This window comes from Calidris pugnax, unplaced genomic scaffold (assembly GCF_001431845.1).
Source record: "Calidris pugnax isolate Ruff unplaced genomic scaffold, ASM143184v1 scaffold44, whole genome shotgun sequence".
In the NCBI taxonomy this organism is placed as follows: Eukaryota; Metazoa; Chordata; class Aves; order Charadriiformes; family Scolopacidae; genus Calidris; species Calidris pugnax.
In genome coordinates, this window is record NW_015094506.1 from 8,767,650 (window position 1) to 8,792,957 (window position 25,308).

General features: G+C 42.0%; 1 long non-coding RNA gene and 3 other non-coding genes across 5 annotated transcripts; 2 read left to right on the forward strand and 2 right to left on the reverse strand.

The window, feature by feature from the left end:
- Window positions 1-6,075: 6,075 nt before the first annotated feature.
- On the reverse strand, window positions 6,076-6,147 carry TRNAW-CCA. The gene has a single exon. It is a non-coding gene; the product is annotated as a tRNA-Trp (tRNA).
- A 459-nt stretch (window positions 6,148-6,606) lies between these two features.
- On the forward strand, window positions 6,607-6,678 carry TRNAD-GUC. The gene has a single exon. It is a non-coding gene; the product is annotated as a tRNA-Asp (tRNA).
- Window positions 6,679-6,812: 134 nt separating this feature from the next.
- On the reverse strand, window positions 6,813-6,884 carry TRNAD-GUC. Its single transcript has one exon. It is a non-coding gene; the product is annotated as a tRNA-Asp (tRNA).
- A 13,092-nt stretch (window positions 6,885-19,976) lies between these two features.
- Window positions 19,977-24,825, forward strand: LOC106901110. 2 transcript variants are annotated; one of them, XR_001414244.1, is made up of 6 exons: window positions 19,977-20,037; window positions 20,196-20,294; window positions 21,686-21,779; window positions 22,422-22,798; window positions 24,316-24,414; window positions 24,524-24,825. It is a non-coding gene; the product is annotated as an uncharacterized LOC106901110 (long non-coding RNA). The 2 variants fall into 2 exon arrangements; XR_001414243.1 differs by lacking the exon at window positions 19,977-20,037 and having other exon boundaries at window positions 20,074-20,294.
- The last annotated feature ends 483 nt before the right edge of the window (window positions 24,826-25,308 follow it).

Genomic DNA, 25,308 nt, shown 5'->3' on the forward strand with positions numbered 1-25,308 from the left:
CGCAACAGCGCGTCCCCTCGTAACGGTACCGCCAGGGTCTTCCCAGGGTCTCCCTTCCCGGCGATGAGGAAGCGGCAGGCTGTTTTCCTCGGGCGGGCGAGGAGCGGGAGCGCCTCGCTGGGGTGGCGGTTCGGGCCCGGCGTCGCGCCTGTGAGTTGAGGGGCGGTTCGGGATCTCCCGGTAACCTGCTGTGATCCCGGTGACCTGGTGTGACACCTGCCAGCCTCAGGCACCGGCTGCCCTGCCGCGATCGGCTGGCAGAGCTGGCCGCCGGCCTCCCTTCGGTTTGCTGAGGCGGCTGCCGCGGGTTTCCTCACAGGGTGCCCGAACCTGTCGCCGGTCAGGGGCTAAACTTCACGGAAGATGTTGACAGGCTTAAGAAACCCAACCGGGAAACTCGTAGCGTTTTCTGTTAGCGCGACTGTTGCCGTTGTGATGACTTATACGTCAAAAAAAACCAAACCAAACCAAACCAAAACAAACCCAACCTGAATAGTTTCTGTAGCATTGCAAAATTTGAAGGGCGTGTAGTTATTTTATTGAAGTTTCACAAGTGTGTTCCTGGTGGGGAAGTAGGACTGAGTTTAATACTGCATGATCTTTAAACAAGTGAGTTAAATCTTTCAGTGTTTACACATTGCTCGCTGGGAACACGCACTGCTATAAATTTTGCTGTAGTTTATGATGGGAACAGTTTAATGTACAGCTCTGACCATATATCCTATGCTTTTGATATATTGCAGCATCAGAGGTAAGAACTGAAATGTGGATATTTTAATTTGCCCATCAATCATGGACATGAAACGGGACTGTTGGTGTTGGCACCCACTCCTCTTTACGTTCCAAAAAGAGCTTTCAATTGCTGTTAAGGAAAAGAATTTCCCCTGTTTTGATTTGCTCCATCACTAAATATGGTGACTGTCATTCCTGTTTACCTTGCCATTACCACAGTATCAGTGAGATGAAGATGCTGAGGGTTGCTTTTGTGGAAGATAATTTCAAGGCAATTTAAGGAGCCACCCACAAGAAGCCTGATGCTTCCAACTGAGGAATTGGTGTGGTGTAACGAAGTATTTAATACAAGGTAGAAGCCTAGCTTGGGGAATTTAACTTAACCTTGTAGTGCAAGCGGTGATAATGAGGTGGTCACCGTCTGCAGTTCATTATAATTTATATCTGAAAGTATTTGGGTTTTGGTGTTGTATATACTTTACCTGTTCAGTTAAAGTTTACCTGATAGTGAGGCTGAACAGTGAGACATCTTCCCTCCATTGACAGCATATGCATACAAAGCAAATATTTATATATCAATGTGGATTGAGTAGCACTTACAAACCTGAACAGAACTAATTTGATGGTTCTGTTTATTTTTCAGCATATCTTACACAAAGTTCTTCCTGGAACATGGGTATCACGTCACAAGTGTTTTGGAAACGCTTAAAGGAAATTGAATCCTCTCCAAATTTGATAGTAATAACTTCAAGTGTAGATAGGATGTTTCACCTTGAAAAGCCTGTAGGAGCTTTGGAAAATAGATCCTTCCCCCATGTTTAAGAATTTGCATCTTATTCAGATACGAAGCCAGTTGCAGACAGACACAGCATACTTCAGAAAGGCAGCAGCAGGGAGATGCTTCAGCTGCCGTACTAATGTAAAAACTAACAACCTCCATTTGTATCAAGTAAAAAATATTTTAGAGCACTGTAAGGGGGAACTGGGTCTGGGAAATTTTAACCAAAGTTAACAGTGGAAATGTAATATAAAAAAAATGGTGCAGACACCATCTAACATCCTCACGAACAATAATGATACTAGACTTCAGGCCTGAAGCTTGTCTTCTGACACTGCTTCTTAGAGGGGTGCAGCTGCCATTTGCATCTCATTGTACTGTTTGGAATATGCAATACAGCTGGGCCTCACTGTTCTTGCGAGTGACCCTTAGGAGTGGAAGGAACTGTTGAGCTTGAAGTCAGTTTACACCTTTCAATCCGAGTACGTTGATGGTAAATCTGGTTTTAATGCATTAAGCGTAGCATAAAAAATGCAACGGTAATATGGTATTAGGTAGTAAATTGCTGCAAAGTTACACTCTCAGTTTGGCTTTGGTCATAACAAACGGTTGGGCTAACTGGCTTTATGTTGGATCTGTGTATTTTGTCGTCTTACTGTCAGGCAAAACTGTGGTAGAAGCATAAATACAGCAGAAACTCAGCATTGTATATTTTAGCTAATTGTTCAAAATCCAATACCGTGGTTGTGGAACCACAGCCTCAGATAACATACACTGACATAACTCCCTTGCACAGATACTGGACTATTACCTTTAGCTGTTTACAAAGTGAGGAAACCTAAAAAAGCATTGTATAACACTTTAGTGTCACCCCGTTTCAGGGCAGTAGACCTCCCTGGAAAGTGAAGTCCACAAAAAAGTCCTTTGCACACAATTGTCCTTTATCACCTGGCTCTACACTCTTCATTGTCACTCCTTGGGAGGAACGGGTATTCTCTAGGCAAGGTAAAGACAAGGAAAGTAGTATGAAGAAGCACCAAAATGTGCCCGTATATAATGATTTACACTGGAACCTGCAATTGTCACCACAACTAGATCTTAATACAGCTGAGGATCTGCACCTTTATTGTTTTTTTTGTTTGAAGGAAAGAAAGCTTGCATTTTGTAGCCTAATGCAGCAGTCAAAGGGGATAAGGGAACAAGTTCATTATGAATGGGCTCAGAAGATCTTTCTGATGTTTTTACAGGGGAAAGAAAAAACCTTGATGTGGTCCATATGCCTATTAGACAACTTGCATCTTAAATGTTGGAGTACAAAACTATTTTTTTGCCGTGCCTTTTGTGAAGCATTCCAGTACTTAAACGTTTATCCCTAGCAGCAAGTTCTAGTGTTCAAAGACCAGAATACCCGCCCCTTCCAGAGAAACAGGTAGTCACATTCTACCTCTTGTCAGTATAAATGGTGACAGAAAGAGTGCAAATGGTGTGAGAATATGACCATTTTCAGTGGTTGAAAAACTGCTGTAAGCTTGCCTAAAAATGTGAAATATGCTGAAAGTAGACGCCAAAAATCCTTCCTTTGTAGGACCCTTCCAAATGCCTGGAATTTGTTAGCTTTCCTGAGCGTGAGAAGGAGATTTTTGGTCATATAGTCGTCCTTGACATGAAAACACTGAATGCCTTCTAAATGATCTCAAATTTCCGGCTTTGAGTTTCCCCAACTTCCCCTAACTTCTAATGCCACCCATAAAAATGAGACAGGTAGTTTATTTTGCACTAACGGAAAAAATGAATTTTCTTTATCTGCATGTTCAAAAAAGTATCCTAAATTCAGTGGAGGGTTTGCATAACATTTAATCTGCAACGAGGCATCGATGTATAATTTGCATTCACATGTAACATTTGCCTCATACTACATAATAAAATCGTGAAGGCTATAAACTAGTTCATGGCAAAGGCATTTAAGGAAGTGCTACAGACGTGCCGTTGTCTTAGACTGAGCTGATATGGAAATCTTGTTAGCTAAAGGAAATGTAAAAAAACTATATGAACTAGTAATTCAGTCTTGGTGCACAGTGAGTTTCACAATGAAAATAATACCCCCTCTGAGGAAGGCAATAGAAACTGGAAAGCGGTTACTATAAATAAAATAAGCAGCTGCCTAATCATCATGGCACGGTGTAACTGTACTTTCTAGGATCACTCATTTCTTCTCCATGCTCTTGATTAATTTAGAAAAACTAGGTGGCTTTTTAACAAGCTCTAGCTCTCTTATCAGAAATGTCTTTTTAAGCATAATCCAAGTAGAAATGGGAAAATGGTAAGAAAAAAGTGTGCCTTACTATAATGGAGTATATTGCTTCTAGAGCAATTCTCTTGTAGAAAAAGTTACAGCTCCTGCTGAATTTGCTGATGGATGTAGTTCTACCAGGGGGCCAGGCCAGGTGACCTGTCCTGTCACCTGTCCCTGTCACCCACTGGGGAACGCTGCCAGTTTGTGCCGCCCGCGGTGGCAAAGGGAGGGACGGGCAGTCCCCCTTTGCTGTGAGGGCAGGGGCACCCAGGGACATTGCCATTGACAAAGGCCTGACCAACAAGGGCTGAAAACAGACGTATCTGCTCCTAGTTAAGTACACTGACAGGCATGAAGCGAAACGGACAGTTTACAGGGCAGTTTCCCACACTGAATCATTTCCAAACGAGCATTATTCGGGTATCTATTTTTATCACATACGGACAGAGGTAGTGCAGAAGCTATATTTACCATATGTAAGCTATTACTTCAGCTCCAAGATTTTTAGAACCTTATGCGGATTTAAGTTGTTGTCTATATTTAGCTAGTAATAACTTAACAAGAAAAAAATCATCCGAGTTAACACATCAGTCGGGTTACAAAATGAAGTATTTAGAAGTTAGAAAGGGACAAAAGCACCGAAGCACACGTCCTGTAGAGATGCTGGTGAGAAAAAAACACCCACCAGCGTACTTGAGTGCCTCAGAATTAATGGAGTCAACTCAACAAAAGATCTGCGAGATTAAGGAGAATTATTATCCCCATTTTGCTGATAGGAAATTGCGAGGGCGAGTTTGCACGTAGCTGTGGCGCGTTTAATTATTTCATTGAATTTTGAAACATCACTAGATTATCTTGATCTAGGCTCTCCCTCCAAAAATCAAGTGACAAGAAATTTAACCGAATCATTGGTAGTTGTGGTTGTTGCTGGAAAGGGATGATCCTGTTCTGTATCCCGTCCCAGGCCGTGTGCTCCTGGCGCTTTCCTTGTGTCGGATCTAGTGGCTGTGGTGCCAGGTCTGCACGCTGAGCCAGCAGCTGCTCCTGCACAACCGCCAGACGTGATCCAACCGGAGTGGGGGAACCAGGCGGGCACGGGACAGGGATGGACAAGGCAGAGCGAGACCCACCGTTTTGTGACACTCCGTACTCCCATTACAGTAGGTCACGTGCGAAACCACACCCTGAAAACTCCTATTAATAGATCTTTTGTTTTGTCATTAGTTTAACTGCAGCCGGAGATATTATCTGGCAACGGTCCGGAGTGCTTAGAGCAGCGCACCTGCTCTGGCAGCGGGACAGGAGCGCAAGCAGATTGCCACCACTTCTTCATCCAGCCCTCTGACGGATGGTAAAGCAGAGACCTAGGATACTTTGTGGGAGCAGGGAAACATCTAAACAGTTTATGCATCCAATAAAAAAAACCAAACATCTAACAGATTATGCATCAAAAAAAAGGACTAACCACATAAATGGAAGCTCAGTCAGCACAGCGTGTGAGACCATCCTCCCCTTCTATTCAGACCCGGTAAAATCTGTGTCAGCTGAAATACTGTGACCAGTTCTGGACACTTAAAAACGCAACCCATTTGGAAAGCCTCCAGAGGCAAGCGGCACAAATAATCAGAGGCCCAGCAAACACGGTCTATCACTCTAGAACGGCTATGGAGAGGCATAACGAATTTCAAATATGTAAGATGTAGCTATAAAAAGGAAGGGAATAAACTGTTCTCTGATGCAGAAACACGAGGGCTGGGTTTAAGTTACGGCAAAAGAGACATCAGGGTTAAACTACGCGTGGTCACTACATAACAGGATAGCAAAGAACTGGAACAGAGCATTTAAGGGAGATGCAGAATTTCTGTATTTGAAAGGTTTTAAGGGTATATGGAACAAATATTAGCCCATAAAACCAAAAGTATTTATCTTAAAAAAACCCACATATTTTAATGACTTTCCTGAGTCTGGTTTCTAAGACTTTTGTTTTCTCTTCATTTTCTGCCACGGTTTACAAGACTTAATAATCAATTTTCACAAACTTAGACTCTTGTCTCTGGCATGTTTCTCCTCGCTGTCTCTCAAATTCAGGAACTCGGGCCCTTGACAGCCCTTGAGAAACTGTTCTCTTTCCCTCCTAATGAAATTTCATTACGTGTCATAAGCTTTAGTGAAAAAAAAAAAAAAATAAACTTCACGTCCCTCCGTTTCCTCCGAGAAGAAGCCGCCAAAAACGTTTCAGGAAATAAAAGAGAACAGAAAAACAAAAACGAAGTGACCCCGACGTGATTCGAACACGCAGCCTTCTGATCTGGAGTCAGACGCGCTACCGTTGCGCCACGAGGTCCTACACACCCAGCGCGTGCCCGCTGTTAGAACTCGCCCATCAGCCGCCGCCGCCCCGTGCCGCCCCCGCCCAGGAGGGTGGAGGCCGGGGGGGCCTCGGGGGCCGGCAGGGGCCAGGACCCTTCTCACCCGCTACGGCAACCGCACCCCCCCGCGGCGGCCCCTCTCCGCCGCCACTGTTTCCTTTCCCGCCTTCCCGAGCAAGTGCGTTAACTCCCTCCCACGCTCACCCGCCCACATCCCCACTACCGGCCCCCAGCCGCGGGGGTCTTCCGCCCTCCCTCGGGGGGGCCGAGCTCCCCTCCCTCGGCACTGCCGCGGCTGCACGCAGGCCCGTACGTCCTGGCCCCCGCTGCCCGGAGATTGCCCCCCTACCGGGGCTTTTCCGTTACCACTGCCCACCGACGAGGCCTGCGTTTCCTGATAAAAGCATGCCCGCAGAAAGAACGATTATGGCAGTTCCTCGTTAGTATAGTGGTGAGTATCCCCGCCTGTCACGCGGGAGACCGGGGTTCGATTCCCCGACGGGGAGGCCTCAAAGAGTAATTTTTCAGTCCGGCGCGGCGCTCCGTGCAGCCTTTTGTCGCCGCGGGGGCCAACGGCCGGGTCTCGCGCTGCCCTCGCCAAAGAAAAAACAATAAAAACAACAGGGCGCGAGCGCGCCTTCTCCCCGTCGGGGAATCGAACCCCGGTCTCCCGCGTGACAGGCGGGGATACTCACCACTATACTAACGAGGAGGCGCGGAGCGGCCCCTCCGCCCCCCGGGCGCTGCCCGTAGCCCCGGGGGCACCGGGAAGGCTGCGGATGGGCAGGAGCGCTGGGCAAAAGCCCAACGCCGTGCGGGGCGGCCTCCAGGCCCCCGGAGGGGCAGGGGCGCTACCCGGGGCGGAGGGAGGAGAGAGGCCTCCGGGGGAGCCGTGTTTGCCTGGGTCCTCCCGGCAAGGGCGTGGGGAGGGCGGGGTGCCGTGGGGCCCTCACCCGTATGGCTCAGCGTTTTGCCGCCCGCCCCGCGGCGGTGCGTGACACCCCGCGGTTTGGGGAGAGCGGGCGGAAGCAAAGCGGCGGCTCGGGTGTCTCGGGATTTTTGCGTCTCGTTCACGCGGGCAGTTTCTCTTTACCGGGAACCCGAGAAGCCCCGGAGTCAGCAGTCCTCGGGGCGAGGGGACGGCGGCACCTGCTTCTCGCCCGCCTAAAAAGGGAAGGGGAGAAATGGAAACCGGTTACTTTGAGACTTGAGAGTAAAAGGCAGAAGGACACGCACGGGCCATGTGGCTCGGTGCTGACCCGGTCAGCAGTAACGTGGCTGTCGGTCCGCATCACAGCGGCATTAGGCAGGAGACTATATTTAATTTACTGGCTTGTTAGGTGAAGAATTAATGGGTAACGTTCTCTTTTTGAGGTGTTTCTTTGGATAAAAGGACCCCGGCTGAGCTTTGTCAAACACGCGTAGCTGAAGAGCAAACAGCAATCTATAGGTAGACATATAAATACATGACCTGTAAACAAAGCATTTTCTAAATATTGACCTACTCATTTGAGCATTTGAATATAAACGTGTTTCTCAGTGGATGCAACAGATTCAAATTATGTCCTGACAACTGAATAACAACCACCAAAGTCTTATCATAATTTCATTACTTCAGAGGCAGTGTGATAATGAGATGAACTGGTAGGGCTGTGATCAGGTGATAGGCTTTAAACCTCCCAGAGCAGGATCAAAACCAGCGTTGCTAGGCTGGTCTGAACTTGCTGTGCGGGTTCAAATTTTATTCAAAAGATGCTGATGGTTAACTTTAAGCTGAGAGACTTTCTGGTGGATCAAACAGCGCCTGTTTGCATTTTGTGGGCCCACTCACACTTCGCTTGTTTAGGCTTTTTTGCCAGTCATTTCTCAGTTCCTTCTGTTCCTTGATCCCTGTGGTCAGGTAGCTGAGATGTGACCACTCATTTACGTGGTGGTGCTTGCCGCAGTCAGACCTTCCTTAGCTCCTGCTCTTTGCCTCAGAGCTGGTTTTGCCTCAGGTTCCTGCACAGACCTCTCCTCAGGCTGTCTTCTTCTGGAACAGGACTTCTGCTATCTCCATAATATCTCTTGCAAATTTTTGGCATTGCTAAGCACTTTTAGAGTACCAAAGCCAGGCTCGCAACAAGTTGTGTAGACAATTTGTTGTGTTCTTCAGTTTGTCAATGGGGGCAAAACCCGATCTGACTGGGAGTTCAGGATCTGCTGGAAATATGGGGAAAGGCTATAGCATGACAATCTCGTGAAGCACCGTGTAGGTACTTCAGCAAAGGTACAGGAGGACTCTGCAGAGCCAAAGCTAAGGCTCTGAATCATGGAATCATAAAATGGTTTGGGAAAATCATCTAATCCACCCCCCTTGCCATGGGCAGGGACATCTTCCACTAGATGAGGTTGCTCAAAGCCCCATCCAGCCTGCCTTTGAACACCTCCAGGGATGGGGCATACACAGTTTATCCGGGCAACCTGTTCCAGTGTCTCACCATATCCAATTTAAATCCACTCTCTTTCAGTTTAAACTCTTGCCTCTTGTCCTGTCACTACAGGCCACGGTAAAGGTCTCCCCCCATCTTTCTTATAAGCCCCTTTTATATTTATCCGGGCAACCTGTTCCAGTGTCTCACCATATCCAATTTAAATCCACTCTCTTTCAGTTTAAACTCTTGCCTCTTGTCCTGTCACTACAGGCCACGGTAAAGGTCTCCCCCCATCTTTCTTATAAGCCCCTTTTATATATTGAAAGGCTGCAATAAGGTGTCTCTGCAGCCTTCTCTTCTCCAGGCTGAACAACCCCAACTCTCTCAGCCTGTCTTCACAGGAGAGGTACTCCATCCCTCCGATCATTCTCATGGCCCTCCGCTGGATCTGCTCCAACAGGTGTATATCTTTTATGTTTTCCCCCCCTTTTCAATAGTGCAGTACATTGCTAAGGATGTTTTTATCAGAAAGCATATAGATTAGTAATGAGATTCCTTGGTCATGCTGACTGCTCTGCTTCTGCCCACCCACTCCGGTTTTGGGACAGCTACCTCTGACAGCATCAGCCATCTTGCACATTCTCCACGCCTTCCAACCAGGGCAACCCTGAACCAAAAGTGCCAGTCAATATGCTGGTTTATGCTCTTGCACAACTTCTTCCCACTCTCATTTGGCAGGGAGAGCAAGCATATCTCCTAAAAATACCTACTATGACCTGAGCTGATGGCAATTATTAAATAGCCTAGAAAGGGTTAAGCAACTGTCCAGCTACAGTGAAAACAGTAACCACCTTTGTTTTCTAAGTGAAGCCATTATATGCACTTCTGAAACCAGACTTTCAAAGGCAGGCTCCAACCAAGATGACTTGTCTGCAGCTGTCTAAGGAGGGGAGCAAGAAGAGCCATTGAGCTATGAGTCAGCAAGGCAAGAGTGCTATTTTGAAGTGGATGGACTATTACAATGCTACAATGACTCCCAGTTACGAAGCAAATGCATTCCCAGTTGATTTGTCACAGAGACATGTAAGTGCAAAGCAGAACAGGTCCTAGAAACTACTATCAATGTTCCAAGGTCTGTGAAGCATTTGCCTTCTCAGGACCTGAATGCAGCTCTTCCATGTGTCCAACAAGCTTGTTCCATGCTTTCCTCATCATTGCACCAGCTTTGTGCTTGGCAGTAGCTAGAGACCCGTTCCCTGGAGCAACAGCCATCTGCAAGAGGCCCTTTGTGGCCATAAGCAGGAAGGAGTAGGGCTGGGAACTAGTCCACCATTGTAACTGGAAGCTAGTTACATCCCCTTCAGCTTGCTCAGCTTGCAACTTGTCCAGTTGAGTTTTGAACATCATCATGGATAGGAGTTTCCACAAAATAGAACACAACAGGTTGCCCACACTCATTGTGAACAAATAACCCCTCCTTTATATCTATCTGGAATTTGCCATGTTGCAACTTGATCAGTTGCCTCTTGTCATTTTGTTGTGTACATACAGAGTCTGGCTCCATCTCCTCTATTCGCTCCCACTGGGTAGCTGAAGACAACAATTACATTATCCAGTAGCTTTCTCTTCTTCAGGCTGAACAAACCCAGCTCTCTCAGTGTCTCTTTGCTTGCACATGCTCCAACTCCCTGTTCATTTGGTGACCTTCTGTTGAGCTCATTGCAGTCTCTTGATACCTTTCTTGGATTGCAGTGCCCCAGACTGTGCACAGTACTCCACAGGCAGTCCTGCAAGTGACCATAGTGCCAGAAGCAGGGGCAGTTCTATGTGGCAGAAGTACAAGCAGCTGCAGCAGCACGGATCCATCCCACATCACACTGCCAAGGATGGTATCAGCTGTGCTGAACCTCAGCATGCCACTAACAATGTATGTTCCTTGTGTAAAATCAACGGCTGAAATGCTGAAGAAATTCAAGGTAAAGGGGGCTGTGACACTGTATGTCAGTGCCTGCTGGATTAGTGGGAGGAGGGACTTAAGGGGCTTTCCCCTATTAGCATGCCCAGTATAGTTTATACAGTACTAAATGCAGCCGCACAGCTGGGCAGCTTCCTCTCCTTGTTGCATCATGTGAACTGTCTAATAAATGGAGCCTTTTAAAAACCCATTGGAGGAATCTCAGGGCTTGAAAATTTATGTCCTAAGAATTGTGAAATAAAATAGAGTAAGTGCCCATGCAGAACTGCATTTTCTGGTTAGGTAAAAATCACTCTGAAAGAAAAGTTGAATAGTTGAATCTAGCCATGTCTATTCCTATAGCATGGTTTAAATCCAATGGATACTCCTGATAAGAATAAGCTTCTTCTCAGAGGGAATCTGCATTCTGATCACTTTTCCCCTCAAAAGGGATTGCCAAGCAAATGTGCTGAAGAGATACCATAAAAAAAATATGGAAAATGCAAAGCAGGAAAAGTGGAGGCTGGCTGGTTTTAATGAAGAATGTCAACTGTAGAATAGCAAAAACTGAGAGAAGTCCTGCTTAGAAATCAGACGATAGGACTCAGTAATTAAAAGGAAGAAGATTAATCGAGTTTGTATGCAAAATACACCTCTTTTGGTGTATGAGATGTATTGTTTCAGTGTAATTTCAAAGCAGTGTTTATGCAGCAAAGCCTTTAGAGACATATCAGGACACTGCAAAACCCGAACAGATTGTGTACTAATGTAAATATTCCTGTGTAATGCAGTTCTAGGTAATAGAATGTGCCCACCGGATGTCTACAAGAATAGTAATAACTCTCTAGCTGTGATGAAAGATTGCAAAACAATTTCACCATTAGTCTGACTTGGTCTGAAATATGGCATTTCTTAGAATCTTGAAATTGTCAATAATTTACTTCAAAATAGACCAGTCATGTAGTGCTTAAGAAGGAAAATTCTAGAGACAAACATGAAAAAAATCAAATACTGTCATATACAGCCATAATACAATGATCAGGTCTGACTCTCGCATGATATCAGTTCTAGGAGTGAACACCTGTCATTCAAAAAAAAAAAAGAAAGGAATCATGAACCTAAAAAAGCAAAATGAAGTGTAGAGACACGAAAAACATGGGATAGCAAAACCCACAGAAAATAATATAGGAAAAGGCACTATAGACTGAAGTTACGTATCCAAAAGAAAGATGTTGTGAGCTACAGGCATCACACAAAGAAATTAATTATACTGTACAGAGCATGGGGAGATATTTAAAGGTATTGGTTTTACAAAACTAGAAATAAGGGAATATGCAATGAATTTAACTTTATCTTAGAAAGCTGATCATCACAAACTTCTTTTGTGCATTCTGATGCTCACTCAATATAGACATCATTGACAAGTACAGGCCAAATAATTACGATGTGGAAACTAGACATCGAAACCAAAGATGAGCATAGGAAAGAAGTGCTATTAAAACCAAACCCCCTGTTCTTGCTTAAGGTATACACAAAAGATCCAGCAGAAGACTTGAAAAAAACTTGTATGCTCCCACATCAGAACTTGCTAAAGCCCCAGACCTTGAGTAGTGCTTGCTTTTCTTTAACTTTGTCAGGTTGTACTGCCATAGAAAAATCAGTGGATAAAAAAAAGAAAATCAGTGTGCTGAGCCAAGAATGAATAGAAGTCAGTTTAGTTTTTGTCTAGTAGTTAACACAAGGGAAACTCGCCTTGAAAACACTATCAGAATGTGTCATGGAAGTATAAAGGGAAATATATGTATGTTTTGCTGCTTTTGTGAAGGTTTTGAGAAGTTTCAGCATGACAGACAGATACGCATCACTGAAAAACGTACTGACGACTCTCAAAATGCAGAGTTCAGAAAACACTGTAGCTGAGAGAGAAAGCAGCATTGTGAGCAGGTATTGAAACATCATAGTGCATCATCAAGGTACATTTTGTCTGTGAAAGCATTTGGTATTAAGTAGAAAGCATAACAAATGACAGTTTGGAATCTTCTAAATGGCATCTGAGTTAATGGAGCTTATATGAACAATATAATGTCTGTTAGCAATTTTTCTCTAAGAATTTGATTAGAGAAGAATTTTAGAGCTTGATGAATATTTTGAAAAAAAAATGATGATAAATGTTAAAAAAACAAAAGTGCTAAGAATAATCTCAGCAAAAAACAAAGTTGACAACTCATTTATTTTCACATACAAGCACTAGATCAAAGCTACCAGCACTCCAGCAATTTCTCGTAGTGCTAGCTTCACTGCTTTCCTGGTCCTCCAGTCGCCGCCATTTACTACTTCATTGAGTTGTGCACGGGGGACAGAACAGCTCCCTTTGTAGACAAAACTATAGCTTGATGGGGTAATAGTTTCCTCCCTTCTCCTTTCCTTAAGATACAAGGGCCACATGGCATGGAAAGCACATTCTTCTTTTCCTTACTCAGGGGTACACTCCAGCAATTGCTGAAGTCCACAGGAAAACCTTGAGAAACCCCAAGTGGTCCTCATGACTAACAAAAAACAGTAAATTCTTATTTCAATAGTTGTTTTTTATCTTGGCCATGTGTTGTACTATTAATTCTATTTACAGCTTCTCCACTCTGCATTCTTTTTGTCTTCCTTTTCACTATTCTTCCTCCCTCTCCACTTTTTTTGTTTTACTCTTTCTCCTTAAGAAAAAAAAGGATGCCCCATGTCTTGTCCAAGTCACAGGAGTGCAAAAGAGTGACCTGAAGACTGGAGGAAACTGCTGGTCCTCTTCAGTGTGCCAGGAGAAGATCATGGGACCGGCTTCTTTTGCCTCTGACACAATTCTCAGTGGGTGCACGAGCAATAGAAGGGAATTGGATAGGTTTTTAGATTTAGCAGATGGAAGAAGGAAGTTGGTATGAAATAAAACATTAAAAAGCCTTTACAGAAATTAATTGCCATTTCCAATATTATTCATGATAGAGAAAAGCAAATGTGCACATTCACCAGAGATTGTTCAAGATGTGATGGATGGTTAGCCATCTTGCTTGATTGTGAAAGCCTGACACTTAAAAAAAAAAGATTCAGAAATTAATCACAGTGCACTTTAAATTTGAAACACGAGATGAATATTTAAAGTCAGTTGTATAGCCGAAACCACAAATGAGGAACTGCTGAGAATGGTGTGCTTAGAGCACTGCTGCTTGAAGTAAGAGCTTAACACTCTTGTGTATCTGCAATACATTGCCTGACAATCACCAAATTACTCTTCATTCTAGTAAAATCAAAGAAAATGCATCAAGAGAAAAAATATCAGATGCATTGCTAGGTAGAGTCAGATTCGGAGAACACAGGACATTTGACAGCTTTCTCACAGCTGGTGAGGGTGGGAGATGCTGATCTGCAATCACTGGTTTGGAGATGTCAGTCGAAAGAGATGAGAAAAAGGCTGAGGAATTGGTGTGGGGCAAAATGTGAAGGGACATATTGTTAAGCTGACAATAAACAATTAAAATAAAAGATTCTTTAAGTGCAGCACAATGCAGAATAATGTATCTATTCCTGGGAAAAAAATATAAGCAAGTTTTTTTCCACTTACATTAGTGTTCCTCATTATGTGTGATTTTTACTTCAAAAGACCAAAACACTGTGCTTTATAACAACAATCTTTATTTCTTTGCTGTCTGCTGTTTTGCAGGACAATGATATTTCTGTTTTCATAAAAGAACTAGTTTGAAGTTTGCAATTGCATTGGCTCCCTCTGGTGGCATTCTGAAAAGCTCTACTTTATAGTCCAATAAAACCACTTTCAAAATTGGCTTGACAGCAGAAATTTGAGGTTACTGCTTTCTGTAACGGTTATATTAAAAATTAGAGAAAAAAAATCCTCTCTTTTAACAGCTTATACAAAATCAGCTCATAATATGAAATTCCAGAAATCTGAGTCAAAATGGCTGGAGAAAAACATCATTCATTTCCCCTCCCTCTCATTCTCTTAACTGAATTCATGGACAGCAATTTTGCTAGTATGTGTTTGGAAAGGAGTTACAACAATGTCTTAACTATGGGACTGGCCTGTTTCACTTGGCAGCAAAAAACAGTTAGTCTTTAACAGAAAGTTTTAATAGGAGAATTTCCATTTTCAGATTTAGGCACTTGGCAGCTGTTGCCACTTGCATCCTGAGAGTTCTTGCCAGAGCTGAACCAGATGTGCGGCTAAGGGCCGTTTTTGTCCGTTTGTTATTAATAATAAATACAGAAATGAGAAGAAAGAAACGATAAAGAGGAGCAGGAAATGGAGAAGCAGTTAGATCATTTCCCCTATTTATGCATATGGGAAGGACTGACATTTTGGGGATTTTGCAAAAGATGACACTGATCCTTTTGCCTGCAGTTGTCCATTCTTGGTGTAGCAAGACTGCCTGAGAGGAAGATTATTAAAGTTGCATCATCACTGCATCCCAGTTCCCGATCTCTGCAGCATTAAGTCCTCATTACTGAACTTGGTAGGTTTCCCAAAAGAATGAATGCTCCTGCCCCTTCTTTTAGTTAATAATAACTGAGAGTTCGAGGACTGTTGCCTGGAACCAAAAAGGGAGGATATTTTTTGGTCAATTTGACTTCACTGTATGAACATTCTCAGGTTGGTTCACTAATATACTTTTAATTGTATCACTTTAGAAACTATGAAAAGAAGAAGACAGGAAAAAGTCAAATTTTTCAGTAAATTAAGTAATCCTATTGGAAAAAACGGTGTAGGTTTTCTGTTTAAATGGATGAGGGGACACAATATTTTCTGATTTAGTTTAGGAAAAGTAAAAAGGGAAATTTTAAAGGTATTTTTTAGAACCATTGTTTTCTAAATGGCATGAAGACTCAGTTTTTTCAAAGTACTTCAGTGCTAAATACCAATAATATTTTGCATTTCTGACAGTATTCAGCTGAAGATACCAAATTTTTGCCAAGTTTGACATGGGGAAAATCCTGATCCTACAAACTCTTCTGCTTAAGCAAAAGAAGTTAAACAAACTTATTAGGTAACTTTTTAATGGACTTATTGGGCTACCGAGTCTGAAATGTCAGCTTTTTAGAATTGTTTCAGACAGGTTATTTCAAGTTTTCAAAAAACCCACAGCCAACAATACTATGAGTAAGAGCTGTACATCTCTGAATAGTATATATATTTATTTGTATAGCACAGAATGAAGACTTCTCTATGATTCAGTTACTAGTGTATTTAAGCATAATAGCTTGGTAATCTTAAGGTCTATTTACATAATTCCGCACACCTGCAAGTTCTTGGAACATTTCTTTAACCTGTCGGACACACACCATCAGATAAGCAATATATTGTGTGTGTCAGCGTGTTATTCTAAAACATTTAATATGAACTTTAGTATTTCTGAATCTTGTTCCTTCATGTGAGAAAGTCCTGTATTATTCAGCAAGTTCTTTACCAGGCATTTCCACAACGTGTGTTTGTTTTACCTCTACAAAACCCACTAGTTTTGGACAATGCTTTTTTGTTTTAAAAATCAGTTGAACCAGTAATAAGTTACCAATTTTTAAATAAAGCTAGCTTGTGAGCCAAGAAAGAATACAAGAAATTTCATCAGCGTTTAAAAGGCAAATGATTGAACTGTGCATTAAGAATGGAAAGTCATTCATAACTCTGCATCATATGACTAAAAGCTGAGCTTGACTATTTATAGCTAAGCACTGTCAAGAGCAATATGTGTTGATGAGAGAACCTGACTCTTAGTACATTCCTAGATTAGGTGCATGTTAATGAGGCCTGTACAGTGCAAGAAGATGGATGAAGAGTGAAGATAATATTCAGAAGCCAGAAACATGTTTAAATTGCTTGCAGAAAATATAAAATTGAAGACAAAAGGAGCTAAAGTAGGTAAAATTTTCGGTTTCTAGCTACTTGTAAAGCAACTCTGCTTTCTGTAGAGACATAAAAATGTATACTTATAGTGCTTTAAAGATTGATTTCTAACAAATAATTATAATTAATATTTTATAATAGTAATTAATTACCACTAATAAACAAACCCCCTGTTAAGTAAACTATGAGGAATACATTTAGAGTGTATATTTTTCTGAAGCCATTTTTTTAAACAATGGCAAGAAAGCAAGTACTTTTCAAAGGGGCTCAGTTCCAATAAAATGCTGAAACCAAGCTTTTAGGTTTGCTTCTGTTTTAATCTGTCCTATATTAAGGATAATTTCAGGATAACTGCCAAGCACCAAGGCATTTGATGCTTAGGGTTGTGTAAATTCTTAAAGCTGGGTACAGAATCACTTTTATGGTGCCCATCATCTGGATGGGATGCAGCTTTACAAGACTATTTAGATCAGCCTGGGAATCTGACCAAAAAGATGTGTATTCGGGGCTGAAGATATATCAGAAGATAGCTCAATGGGTCATTTGATCAATCTTCTGGTCATCAATTTTATTCAGAAAAAAATCCTTAGTATGCAGAGAGTTCTTAATTTCTGACCATCCCTGTAGAATAACAGTGTATTTTCATAGGATGAAAGATTAAAAAACCAAAATAATACAGGTTTTTCTAGGTTAATGGATTGTGGATATCCTGTTACAACATGTATTCTTATCATACACTACCTCCTGTAACTGCAGAGTGTAGCAATCTGTTTTACTTCCACTTGAAAGTGAAAGAACAACTGTATTCAAAAATTGGCACGACAGGGCAAATTAATAATATCTCTGTTTTCTTAAGTAGAGACAGGCTTGTGTGTAAAGTTTAGATCTAGATCTGAGTTTACCTACAATTTAGTGAGGGACAGAAGAGCACTGGAGTTCTGCAGACCGGATGCAGAACTTCAGCTGAGATATTTGGGAGAAGGATGTTGTGGATAGATACATATCTCAGATTCAAATACCTTTGTGTTTCAGGATGCATTCAGAATTTGGGTGTTGCCTTGTGCTAGTTCCATATTTAAACTTCCTCTGTGGTAAAACAATAACTTAGTTTGAGATTTTGGTGAGTGAAATAAAGAGAATTCATGGCTTTTGAAAAAGACAAGGTAGTGAAAGCTATGTTTATAGAGAGAAAAACATGCACAGAACTCGTGAAAAGAGGATATGAATTTTGGAAAGCTGTGACTACAGTTTCTGCAGCCCGTAAACCACAACATTTCCTTCATGTGTTCAAATGATACAGCCAAGAGACAGTGATTGTGCAGCGTGCTCTCTCCCTGTGCCAGGTCACTTTCTGAAAGGGAAAGCAGCCTGAAGTTACTCATCAAGAAGGGCAGTTTCATGGCTAATCCTAAATGCTTGGATATGGTACAAAGAAAGGATGGGCATGGGTGATGGTATCAGGGCAGTCCAACAGCGGCAGGAGTGCCATGCACATTGTCAAAAGTTTACTGGTCAGAGATCTGATCAGCTCAACAGGTTCTTGTGCCTACATTCATCTTCTCGCTCTGCGTGCACATAACGGCGGTGCCCAAATTGCCATCACTTATCTCCTAGCTCCTAACTGCAATACTTAATGAGCACACTGTGAACACTCCCTCCCTATACAGTCAGTAGAGAGACAGAAGGCAGAATTTCAGTGTTAGGCCAGTAGGGTGTTATTCTGGGCTGCCTACAATGTCTGAAGTCAGGTGAGATAAAGTTAAGCTTGTTTGAAATTACTATTTTGCTTGTTTCATACACCCCTCCTTGTTGCAAGAAGTTACTTCCTAAAGTTTTTCATGATTGTAGCAACACAGAAATATTAGCTACCCTGATCCATTTTTTTCTTTCATTAAGTTTGTCTACAGGAAGCTGGTCATACACAAAGGCTTTAATTTATATTCTTGGTGTTTTGTTACTAAAGAGATAGTTACACTGGGAATGAAGATTGTTTTATATTGAAATGTGTTTCATTAGGTTATTTAATGGATAGTTTTGGTGGTACCACATGACAATTCCCAAGAAAAGGGAATATTTTTACTTAATATACTATGTATAAACACCTTCCAAGCCTGTATGGTAATTGCTCATCATTATGTCTGAAGCAATGGTCTTTTGGCAGAATCTTAATGACTGTTATTCCACTGGGCAAGAAAAGGCTCTGGTATTCACTTACTGAGTTATTGTCTTAATTCTTTGTGTCTGGATGATCACAGAGAACATTATTAATAATAGATTGGTAATGAAGGATAAGAGGCTCTATTCATCAAAGACTTTATCCAGAGGACATCTGAACTGGCTTGCTGGACTGATTGTTTTGTGCAAGTGATAGTGTCATTTTTACAGCAGATGCCTAATAGCTGCCACTGAAGAATCACTGAAGTGCATTGTGCTCAGAAAGATGTATGCATTGTACCATCGTTGCAAATCGTAAAAATAAATGTATAGAGTACAAATACATTTTCATAGATGAGACTGCTTTCAAGCAACTAAAGATGCGATATGATTTAATTTCATTACATGTCTAGTTACTCCTTGCTTTCTAAATGCAGATGAATTGGAATAGAGAAAAAGTTTGTAACAGAAGATAACATAAGAAAGACTCTAAAAGGTTTTGGAAGTATTTGTATTGCAAAGAGTTCTTCTATCATGCATTTAGTTGACATAGCTGTGGCTCCTGGATTTTTCTGAAGGGGAGATATTTTTCATCATCTTTTGAAGTGCCTTAAAATAGTTGACCTTTTATATATCCACTATTTGCTTTTCTACAGCCCGAAATGGGAGAGATTTTTTTCTGATGTTCTGCAAACAGCATTATTTTTTCCTAGATATAGCCATTTATGAGGAACTCAGAGGGGGAGTACATCTTATGGCAGGAGGGGTTTGGAGAAAGTATGGAAAAGTCAGGCAGCCGCAAGAGTGCCCCATTTACAACTTTTCTTTAAGTTGTGCTATAAACCATTTCTCATTTTCCTGGAGACCCAATGTGTTAAACTCCATGTTGGGATGGGACAGGATACAGAAGGAGGCATGTGATGGAGAACTCACTGACGTAACCACATGGGGCACGTGCTTGGTATATTGATCATGTTACAGAGAAGATCTGAGGTGCTGCATTTGCCACTGATTGTCAGGGCCTAATTTCAATGAAGGGACAAAGAAGATAAGGGCTACAATTCAAGACCATTGCATCCTTTTTTTTTTTTCCCAGGACTCCAGGCCTGAAATACAGCTCACACAGAGATCACGGAATCACGGAATTGTCAGAGTTGGAAGGGACCTCTAGAGATCATCTGGTCCAACTCCCCTGCTAAAGCAGAATTGCCCAGAGCACATTACTCAGGACTGCATCCAGGCAGGTCTTGAAAATCTTCAGCGAAGGGGACTCCACAACCTCCCTGGGCAGCCTGTTCCAGGGCTCTGTCACCCTCACCCTAAAGAAGTTCTTCCTCATATTTAAATGGAACTTCCTATGTTCCAGCTTGTGCCCATTGCCCCTCATGCTGTCACTGGGAACCACTGAAAAGAGTCCAGCTCCATCTTCTTTCAACCCACCCTTTAGGTACTTATAAGCATTAATAAGGTCCCCCCTCAGCCTTCTCTTCTCCAGACTAAAGAGTCCCAGCTCTCTCAGCCTTTCCTCATAAGGGAGATACTCTAATCCCTTAATCGTCTTTGTTGCCCTATGCTGGACTCTCTCCAGTTTCTTGCTCTCTCCAGGTTATTGCTGTAATCACCAAGGAAGTGTATTTGCCTACATAACTACAGAAGGTGAGAGAAATTGTAGTGATCTATTGCCAGTGAAATCCAGGAGCTAAGGTAAGATCTACCAAATAAGTAAACCTCACACTAATATTCAACAGTTCTACAGTTCAGTTTTAAGAGCCCTTAGTTTTAAGACACATCCTCCCCTCACTATTAGCTTACACAGAGGGCATCAACCACTGGGAATGAACTCAGTCTTGTGAAGCCAGCAGCAAGGAGAACAGTAAAGAAGTATTACTAACAGAACAAAGCAGAGGAGAGCAGTGTGGTGGGTCTCAGGTCATCAGGAGTGTTGGATTTACAGTAGCATGTGGCATGAGCAGCAGTTGACTTTGGAGATCATAATGGAGAATTAAGATGAGACAACGACAGTAAATACATTTTACTATTTTTCATGGTGTGTGCAGTCACTGAGAACACATATGCTTACAATGAACCTGAAACTTCCATCAAATATGAAATTTGTATCCGAAGACTTAATGTGCATAAGAAGAACTCAGTCATTCAGTCAGCAGGATTGTGGATTCCATGGAAAAGACATCCCTGCAATATAGACAGGCACCTGTCCAGTCTGGGACTTCCCCAGTGCCTGCCAGTGACATCATCCTGGGAGCTTGATACAGTTTTATATCCTAGCTATTTCATTATTTCCTTTTTCATTTTAATATTAATATTTCATTAAAGTAGTTTAGCTCATTCTAAACTCGTAAATCTCTTTATGTCTCCCCTTTTTTCTCCTGGAGCGAGAAAGTGGGGGGACACCATCTGTTGCTGTCATAGGCCAATTCGGCCTAAAGCATGACAACCTGTTTCAGCCACTGAAGGAGAAAACACCAAGACTGAAAAGAAGCAGCATCATTAGATCTACTGAAACTAGGACAGGGTTAGTCAGTGGCTAACAGTGCTCAAAAAGTTCAGAGAAACCAAGGACATCAGGACGGAGAATAACACACACTGCTAGTCAAACTATCCAGTCACTCCCCTTGGGTGAATATTGCAGCCCAGAATGTGTTGGGCTGGAGGGGACCTTTAAAGGTCATGTAGTCCACCCCCCTGCAGTAAGCAGGGACATCTTTAACTAGATCAGATTGCTCAGAGGATCTGAATGATTATGTGATTTGCTGGTGTAGATTCTTGGTCTTCAAGTATAACTGATGACATTCTTTTCATAGGAGAGAGAGAACGATTAGGAAAGGAATGATTTAAGAACATGTCAGTAAGCTTCAATTATTTCTAAGCAGCTTTATTGCAGAATATTAACTTGAGACAGAGACTGGGGAGATCTGAGGCCCGAGTGCCAGAAGTCAAAGATGTGCATGAAATACACTCAACTTGTCATTAAATATGAATACCTCCATCAGGCAATAACAGGGGGTCTTCTGCCAACACTCTTTCAGAACAAATGAAAGGCTTACATTGTCAGAAAATGTCTCATTTTTTTCCAGCTATATGAATTGCAAAAATAAAAGATGTTGTCTCTCATTACAAACCATGACACCTTGAGGCCACGTAAGAAAATTCTCCATGACTGAAATATTGGTAAGTACATTTTGTGAAATTTATTCTGTTGGTAGTCATTGATTTTTAATTGTATTTCCACAGTACCTCTGAAATGAAAACATTAGGGAGATAGTTCTTTGCAAATATGAATTTCGGCTCCCCACACCTTTGCATCATCTTCCTGGCATACTTGGGAGAGGCTAAGCTGATGGTTAATGAGAAGAAAGAAGTGTATGAACCAGAGTATTGACAAAAATAATTGACAAATGGTCTCTAGTCAGAGCCCCGGAGGGGTCAGTGCAAAGTTGGTGCTCCTCCATGGTACTGAAATAAACATCACAAGACTGAAGTGATCAGGAAATACAGTCTTGCTAGTTTCCTTAAGAACAAAGAGCTCATTGTCTCCTTAAGTGATTTTACTAATTTCTTGAGACAAAGTAGGTCTTGGTGCAGGTCTCTGCCTATGTATAATGCTCTAAGTCTGCAGAAAAATATAGCAATATATGTCAGTCCTCAGAAAAACAGTTGCATCGTCCTGCTGTGCCCCCTTGTACACACAAGAATTAGGACTCCCAGAGGTAACAATTAGATATGAATATCTGTAAGTCTAAAATATTCTCTTAGTCCCATGGCTTTTCTTCACACCTTTTCCAGCAGTATCTTTCCATACTCTTTTTCCAGCTACATCCTGAGATTTTGTTTCTAGAGCTGTAGAGGAGACAGACAGCATCCCCATCAAGTTTGTGGACCACACCAGATCAAGGGGGCTGTTGAATACACTGGAGGTTTGGGCTGCTCCTCTGACAGGCTGAAGGGATGAACCAACTGGAACCTTGCGAATCTCACGAACCTCAGCAAAGAAAATTGCTAAGTCCTACACCTAGGAAGGACAAACCACTGGCAATGATACAAGCTGGAGGACTCGCAGGCTGTGAGGAGCTCTGTGCAGAAGAACCTGAAGGTACTGGCAGTCACAAAGCTGAACATGAGCCAGTGTGCCCTGGCAGCAGAGAAAGCATCCTGAGTTGTATTAACAGGAGCACAGCTTGTAGACTGAAGTAAGTATTTATCTCCCTCTACCAGCATCTGTTAAATCATACCTAGTTAGTACATGTTTTGGGCTCTTCAAAACAAAAGACAACAATAAACTCAAGCAAGTTCAGCAAAACATCACTGTGGTAGGGAGGCTGAAGGACCTGCCCTGTGAGTGGAAGCTGAAGGAATGGGGTTTGTTCAGCCTGGAGAAGAGATGGCTTCAGGGGACTGAAAAGCAGGCTTCCCATACCTACAAGGAGGTGATTGAGGAGGTGGAGCCAGGATCTTCGTAGCAGTGAATGGTGGGAAGCTAGGAGACAAGGGATGTCAGTTGAAATGAGAGAAGTTCAGAATGGTTGTAAGGAAAGCCATTTTCCCCATGAAGATAGTGAAGAAGTGGGACAGGAGCCCAGAGAGGCTGTGTAGTCATCATCATCCTTGAAGGTTTTCAAGATATTATGGAATAAACACCTGAACAACCTGGTCTGATCCCATAGCTGACCCTTGTTTGATCAAGAGGTTGGACTAGACAGCTTCTGAACGTCCCTTCTATCCTGCATTATCCTCTGACCCTATGAAATTATTTCTGAAAACTTTCCTATTCACTCCCCTCCTTGGGTGACTTGAAGACGGTTTAAGGAGGGTAAGAAGAGAGATACGGCATACTAATGTTTTATTTCAGTTAATTACATTAAGATCTTATGATTAGGAAAAGGGAAGTGGAAGTAGCAGAAACTACAGGAAGAGAAAGCATGGGGCAAAGTATCTTGGAGCAGAGTCTGTAAAGAGTTATTCATGTGAGCAAGGACTGCCATGATTAGTGTACAATTGTAATGGAACTCCATGCTTTACAAGATCAAAATAGTGAAGTGCTCCATTACGGCAATTATCTATCAAAGAGTGAAAGCAGAATAGCTGAAGTTACTAAAATACTTCTGTGTTCATTAGCCTCATTAGGTTGCATATGTGTTATAGGGCACTATATGCTAATGCTGTACCTGAAAAACAGGTATGGCAATGATAGAAAGACAAATTATAAGGAAGCCAACCCATGTTCAGCCATTACAAATCCAAGTACATGATCAGCCTACAAATACCTACTGTGGTCAACTTCCAAAACCCTTTCAATCTGATCCAAGTTATGAGGGGGTTGAGGTCATGCAGCATCTTTCTCGAGACGTGACAGATCAATAATATTCTACTCAGAGCCAAGTCTGAACAATTTTGATTTTTAACTTAGGGAAACAGCTCATCAGTTGACCTTGAAGTTTACTGGAAGGCAAATAAATGATAAAGCATTGTCAAGCATTCTTTGGTGAAAAGCTCTTTATAGTCAAGATTTGTAAACTGAAAGACCCAAATAACTCAGACTGAACTAAACTGCAGCATTTTAACAAGGAAACTTAAAATGTATAGGGATGTGGGTCCCTGCTTTCTATCATAAATGTGTTTTAAGGTTTTGCAATAATTTTTTTATATATATTACATTTTTATATACCTTTTTATTAATTGTTTTTGTAAAAATCCTTTAACTCATCAGCTGCCTGTGGATTCAGACATGTTTTAAGAATTTCACTATTCCCTTGTGTGGCTGAGTCAAGTTTTCAGTATTCACCCATGCGTCTAGGGAGAACAGAAGGTATGTATAGATCTTTACCAGCATAGAATACATTCCCTCCATAGTGGTACTAGTTAACAAGCTATTGTGATGGAGGACTATTACCCAGCTCTTTCTCAAATCCTTCCAGGCAACTCCTTCCAAAGCTCTAGAGTCATTCAACACCTACATTCAGAAGATCTAAGGGTTCTAATTATAACCAGTTCTTCACCGCTGACATAGATGGTGATGAGGAGAAAATGAGATCTCAGTGTGTTTCTTCTGCATTTTATTCACCTGCGGTGAGCGTCAGAGAGACAACTGGCTTTTATTGATTGCATATGGCACTGCTGTCTCAGGATACCAGGAAAAAGTTACATGAATGGCTAATTTGTGTAACAGATTTGTTCTAAATTTGGTACTCATTTCAAGATTAAAGCCTCAGAACACATATCTGCGTGTACAAACTCTGTGGAGTTATTACTTTATGTCAAGAATTAAGCCTGTGTAAGGCTGTTGCTCAGGAAAAATTACACGGTAGCTGGAGAGGAATAAAAACACAACAGGACAGAAATGCATGATAACAGGGAAAAAATGAAGATGCAAAAAGGAATTGGTGGCTTGTGAGGTTAGGGGAATAGGGCTCTATAGCTAAACCCAGCTAGCCTGGGGGAAGAGAAAAATAGAATGAACAAAAATATATAGGAAAGAATCATTGCCCATTAAGTTTTAATATTATTTGGGCAAGAAAGTAGCAATGTTTAATAACTATCCAATTAAACTTCAGTGTATTAACTGGCAAGGGCAAAGATATGTAAGGGGGGAGTTCCTAAATAGCTAGCACATATATTTGCTGTTCTCAACAATGTATTTTCTCCAAGGAGAATTTCAAAATATTACACTGTAATTTCAACAGTCCTCCCATTTCTTGGACCA